Raw genomic sequence first — 6,634 nt, 5'->3', positions numbered from 1 at the left:
TTCTCATCAGTGAAAGTAGGCTACTCTTCACCAAGATGAGACTCTACTGCAGGTTTCATTCTGACATGTTTGTTTATTTTTAGTCTATTTTTCAAATTTCCTGTTTATAGTCCTATTTTGTAATATTTCATTGTTTGTTTATGTTGCTCCTGGATTTATTAAATTTCTTTGTGTTATTATTGTTCCTATTTTTATATTTCCTATTGTTTTTATTCAGATTTTTAATATTTCCACAGATTTAACACTGCAGATTTCCCTGTTGTGGGGCTAATAAAGAGTAGCTTACCTTATTTTCTCCTTAATATTCACATTCAGTGCAGTAACGTGTGGTTCACTGCTCATTAAGAGCAAATCATATTTTCATACAGTGAGCCAGTTCTTTACTCTGATTTAGAGCAGACAGTGTTGCTGTCTGGCAGAAACCTTGCGAAAGAAACTGTGTTTAAACTCATTTAATTCTGTTTAGTCAAAATTAGTTGCTCTTTTAAATACTTTTCAAAGGTTAAATATTTGTAAAACCCACAGACAGACATGATAGGCACAAACCTCACATCTCCATTCTGACTGTTTTTCCCCATGAATCAGTGCTATTGGTCACCTGACAGCATCATGTGTCTGAGGTATTAAAACATCAAATATCCACAAGAGTTCTTCATCACTTTTCCAGATAGAGAGCATGGGGAAAGATAAGCATACTTATGATGCCATCTAATGGTCAAATAAGGCAGAACAACACTCCTTTATCACAACCTTATTTTAGTTTACTACCCTCTGCACAAAGCCTGTAGGACTAGCAGATTTATGAATGTTTTAGTTAACTGTTCTATCTCCTCTCAAAAGAACCCACAATTCTAACTGTGTTTTAAAAACATCTGTTTGGTGTTCTTCTTAATTTGTATATTCCTCTGAAGTTAAGATAGTAACCTATCCAATTTAGAGAGAGTGTTTAGCCTGATGGCTTTTATTAAGTGACTGGAGGAAAAAACATGCTGCTCAAATCTCATTTCTTTTCTGTGGCCACCTAGTTTTAGCACTAATTCAAATACATTTTTAGCCAAAAGTAAGATGTGACAGTAATGTTTCATAAGTTCTAACGCACAATATATGTAACCTGTGTTAAGAGTGGATTGAGAAACTAAAGCTCGACTGAAAGACGACATGAATGCTCTTACCCAGAAGAAAGGAAAAGTTCAAAATAAGATGATGTCTTTGTCTAGCCTGTCTCCAAGACACAAATGAGCTCTGACTGTTTTCTCATGCTTCCTGAGAAACAGCCTTTGTTTCATCTCAGTCCGACACTTATTTGAGCCCAACTGAAAATCTTAAAATGTCTTTTTTGTCTTGCTGCAATGATCTTAAATTTGTCTCAGATAATCAGCTCTTGAGATAACAGTGAGCTCTAAAAGAAAACTTGGTTGTCTTAGACCTTAAATTTGTCTCCGTTACATTTAAGTCTTGCTGCTCCATATGGTTGTTAAGGAGAAACCTCCAAGATCTCCTGCTTTTCTTTTGTTTTGCTCTTTTTTTTCCTCTTAAGGGTGGGTTTAAGAGAAACAGATGAGACTTAAGTGAGCTCAAAATAAGAATCTCATTTATTACTCACAAGACAAAGAAAAGTTGATTGTGAGAAACAGAATTTTCCTTGTTACGTGCCACAGTATTGAGTGTTTCCTGCTGCCGTCTCCTGTGTCCAGGTCCTGCACCTCCCCTCGCTGCAGATGTTGCAGTGGGTGATCGGCAGCAGCTACAGTCGATCAGTAATCAGAGCTGGAGTTTTTAAACAGCAGAACGGGGCCAGTGGGCCATTTGACCAACGTCAGTCTGTGTGTCTGCAGTCTAGTCCTGTGGTGGCAGGCTGAACCGCTCATTGCCAGTGTGGCAGTGTGTGGGAAACTGTGCCCCCTGTGGGCAACCTGTCCTCCAGCTTCTCTCCTGTTGAACCTGCTTGTTTGTCCCTATGCACTGTCTCTATAAGTACTGTTTCAACAACAAACTGTAGCCTCTACAAGTACTGTTACTACAGTAGGCTTACTGTCCTGAGACCTACAGTTATATCTCTACAAGTTCTTAATCTATAGTATTGTCCTTAAGACAGTTTTCTCCCCATATTGCTACATTGAATATTGTTTGTTCATTGATTGGTTTGACACACCCCAATGGCTTTAGTCTCTGCTCTGTACAGCCGAGAATGAACAGAAAATTGTGTTTTGCTTTTCTTTTCGTCCCTTTTGTTATATTAGATTTTTGCTTGCTGTGTTCTCATTCTCGTTCACGTTCTTTACATGTATAAATATCTCTAGTGGTGCAATTCCCCAGGTGCCATTGTTGGCAACATAAATTTAAACCAGTCTCCCACTTTTGCTACATTAGCATCATGCTACTTAGAAATTAATTTGGTGTGTGTTTTTTATTTGTCTCATGTTTTGGCAGCCTCCCACAATGAGCCCACTGTTATCATAATGTGTGACACCTAAACTCCTTTTTTGAAAAAATAAATAAATAAATAAATAAATAAATAAAAGCCAATGAAATGTTGGGTAGCCTTGATAGAAGAGCCTATAACCTGCATATATTTGAATGAGACAGAAAACATGTAGGTAAAGGTGCTTGTTTTAAATCAATGAAATATATCAGGTTTTCATGAGTTTGAGACCTCAAACGTTTGCCACATTGCACAGTCAAACTCATTTTTCCCCACACTCAGTCCACTGTTATCAGTGTTACCGTATATAGAAAACAAAGACAACATGATAGAGAGCATATGTATTTTCATTTTATATCCACATAAAAGGCATTTAACTAAAACCCCTTCTCATCACCAGGGAGGAATCAGGCATCCACGTCATTTGCAAGAGAAGAAAAGTCAAATCGTGAAAATGGATGGTATACATACAGAATAGTTATGGATACTTAAAAAGCCCAGACTTACCGTGAGATGGCAGAATGATAGGCACTGATATAGAGGTTCTCTGGAACTGTTCCTTAGCTAAAGCCTGCTGCTTCTCTAGAAGGTCCAGTTGAGCCCTCTGCAAGGTTAAGGTTAGGGTTATCTCCTGCTGGAGGCTGTCGGATGTCTCCAACTCTGCCTCCATGCATCCCTCTCCAACTGGACCAGCTGCTCACTTTAGTTGCAGTGCACAAGTTAGGTGTGCGTCATCCTCAACATCCCACCTCTTGTACACATTGCTCTGCTGGGGGTGATTTTTCAAGGGGGGTTTGTGTGTAATGGGGGGAGAGCCAGAGCACAAGGAAGAACTTTAAGGTTGCGAGGCTGGGTTGGGGTGTTCTGGTGGAGATGACCTCTTGCCAGAGGACTGGGAAGTTACTCCCCCCTTGCCAGGGGACTTGAGGTTGGATGGTACCTCTCCACAACGCACATCATTGCCTCCCATGATGCCTTGGAAAGCTGTGTGACCAATAATCAAGAGGGCCTTTTCCTCCTCTGGGGTGAAAATGGGAGCAGTGCTGGGTCCACCACCAGTTTTAGCTGCCTCTCTGCAAACTGCCATCTATAGACCTTGGCCAGAGTGGCAAAGTCTTGCCATTTCTTGTGGACTACTGTCCACTGTCTTGGTGGACTGGAGCTAGAAGGAGCCATTTTTTTGGCAATGTGGACCCATGTGACTGCCTTCACTTTGCTGGAGTCAGCATTGTGGAAGCCTCCAAACAACACACTGTTGTTGTGCTCCACCTAATCCAGCATTACCTCCATTTAGTAAAGATTGCTCCCCTCTTGCGTCTTGCTTTTTCAGCGACTGTATCTTAATATACACAACTACCCATGGGCTGTTATAGGCTACATGAACCAATCTCAATGCCCAGGCTACAGGTGCCTATTGTGTGACAACAAATTAGCATTAGACCTTTGTTAATTGACCCACTTAGTTATATCATCGGCTGTACTTCAAAGCAAGATTTATGTGTTAACGAGGTCTGTGGAGTCTAAAGCCAGGGTTTTCAGTGTCATGAAGGTTGCTCTCTTTTAACCTGGCAAGATTACCATGGTAATTTATACTGAACTCATAACCTGGTTGGGAGCACGTTAAGTTCAGAGTTTCAGATTAAATTATCCGTGAAAAGCAGCGCTCTCAATAAAGAGGGCTAAGGATTGAGAGAGGTGCATTTCACCACAGGCTGCTGTTGAAGGTAAATCCATCATATGAAGCTACCTCTGCTGGTCGGCTGTTTAACCCAGACGTGTTTTGGATAAACTATAATACCAGTGTTGCATGCTTTGGGCTTTCAGCAAACAACTTGTTGAACAGTGCACAGGACACTGGGACAATATGGACATATGTTGTTGTAATACTGAGGGACAGTCGAGAGAAATCGTGTGAACGTTAAGCCTCATTTGAAGCCTGATTAATAACGAGAGCAGTGGGTTGATGTGGGACATCACATTACTTTTTGTTGAGCTGGTTTTGTTTTTAAATTAAAGCCTCTCTGCTGTGCTGGTTATGGGTATCTGCTGCATTGACAGACCTGCCTTTTGCTATACTGACTACTGTACTTAAATACTTTGGGTCTTCTGCTAAATAAATGCAGTAGTGATGCCTAATCAATCTTTTCTCTAACTCTGAGGATGAATTACATTTCATGTACTAATTAGCTTGCATTAGGAGACAGACTCACCAAAGGACTATACCTCATTTTCCTTCCTATTTGGAGCCAATAAACACATTTTTTATAGGCCAAATCATGTTTTGAGCATATATCCTTTTATTTTTGTAATACCATGATATAATACCGTCACCATAAAAAACAGTCGTGTAAATTTTAGGTCATATCGCCCACCCCTATACTCAGTGTCACAGTGAGATAAATTTAGGAAATTTGTTACTAAACTTCTTATTCATAATCATCAAATGGACTGATGACGGTCTCTCCACCATGTGTCTTCTCTGGTCCTAATTGCACATGTGTATTCCTGGTCACGTACATACAGATGCATGCATACACACTCACACGCTCTCCTGTTTAGAGTGGTTTATGTTTGGCCTGGTGTCAGAGCAGTTGCCATGGAGATGAGCAACACTGAAAAGAGGGACATCTTTCACAAGAGATGTTTTCAGCTGTCAGAGAGACGTCACAGGTCTTTTATGTTTGTTGCTGAGTGTGAGGCAGAAGTAAGAAAAGCAAAGGTGTGAATAAGACAATCAGTTATGAATTCCATTTAGCTGCTCGGCTACTTTATTCCCAAACTGTGTTGATTTCCTCTTGAAATCCAATGAAACGAGCTGGTGTTTACATTTTCCCAGGCAAAATTACAGTGAGTTGTGTGTTAGCCTGTTAAAAGTAAGAGATTTTTATTAATTTCTTGTTAGGTCAGGTTACATTTTCTCCATCTTGAGCCCCTCATATCAGAAATTTAGCTAATTAGCCAGTTAGTCAAACTAACAAGAGATCAAATCCATTCAGTCTCTCCACAAGCTCATTGGTCTGTGGATAGTAGGGAGAGCAAACTATTGTCCAGACCATGCCACTCCCACCTGCCTCGCAATCGCCCCCAACTCTCTCTCAAGTTTCCCCTCCCATCCTCCCACCTGCACCTCACTCCCTCACCATCCACCCACTACATTTACCAGACCACATCCTCCATTTCTTGTCAGTTCATCAATGTTTCTCTGTAGTTCAAGCCACTCATGCTTCTAGACTCCTGCTACCTGTGCCTGCCTGCCTGCTTCATTTCATTGTCAGCCTCAAGCATTTGTTTGCGTTTGAGTCCAAACCTGAATTTCACAGCTCTGACAAACTGAACTTAAAATGATCAGTGGACAAACATGAAACGTCAGGACAGCAGTAGTTTAATATCGGGCATAGTTACTGTCCCTTGCAGAACTCAGTGCTTTGGTCTGTTAGCAGTTTTCTTGCTGCACAAAATTTGTATAAGAAATCTAGTATACAATTTGTCACCTACTGCTGTAAGCTTCTGACCATATGGTGACATTATCAAACATTACACATATGTGCTGGTTGCCACCATCTGTTACTGTGAGTTTACCCACCAGATCCATCCCAACAAGTTCAAGAGGCTCTGTTGTCTGAGAGAAAAACAAGAAAAATAAAGACATGACACTGACATCACTGATGTGTTTGAAAGCTGACAGTGTATGCTTCCTTTTTCTCAATTAGATTGCATTGCTTCTTTTTCTTTAGATTTGCTCTCTTGGCCTGACACTGTGGACACTGAGCAACCTAAAACACTTGTAGTTATTCGCACAAGTGTGTTTATTCACCCCAAACAGGCAGCCATAAGCTAATAACTCCAGTCAGCAGTCAATGAGGGGTATACTACGAAGAAGGCTCAACACAGCCAGGCTTTCTTTTCATGAGTTGGCTCCACAAAGCCTAAAACCCCAATCAGAGATAATTGGTACCACGATGGTGGTTATCAACTTGCTTTGTTAACCCAGGTTCTCTTCTTAAGGCTTTGTGCGTGTTCACATAAAAGGGGCCGTTTAGTGCGTCATTTGATTCAACTGCAGCGCAAAATGGACCGATCACAAGCCGCCTACCTCAGTTAGGAGGAACAAGTTGTGATAATGGAGGGATATGAGGGATTTTAAAAAATTATCACGGCAAAAAGCAACAGTATTGCTGCAAATAAGGCAAGAGAGAAATGCTGGCAGAATTA

This window comes from Lutjanus erythropterus, chromosome 18 (genome assembly GCF_056507025.1).
Source record: "Lutjanus erythropterus isolate fLutEry1 chromosome 18, fLutEry1.hap2, whole genome shotgun sequence".
Taxonomy (NCBI): Eukaryota; Metazoa; Chordata; class Actinopteri; order Lutjaniformes; family Lutjanidae; genus Lutjanus; species Lutjanus erythropterus.
This window is presented reverse-complemented; position numbering follows the sequence as displayed.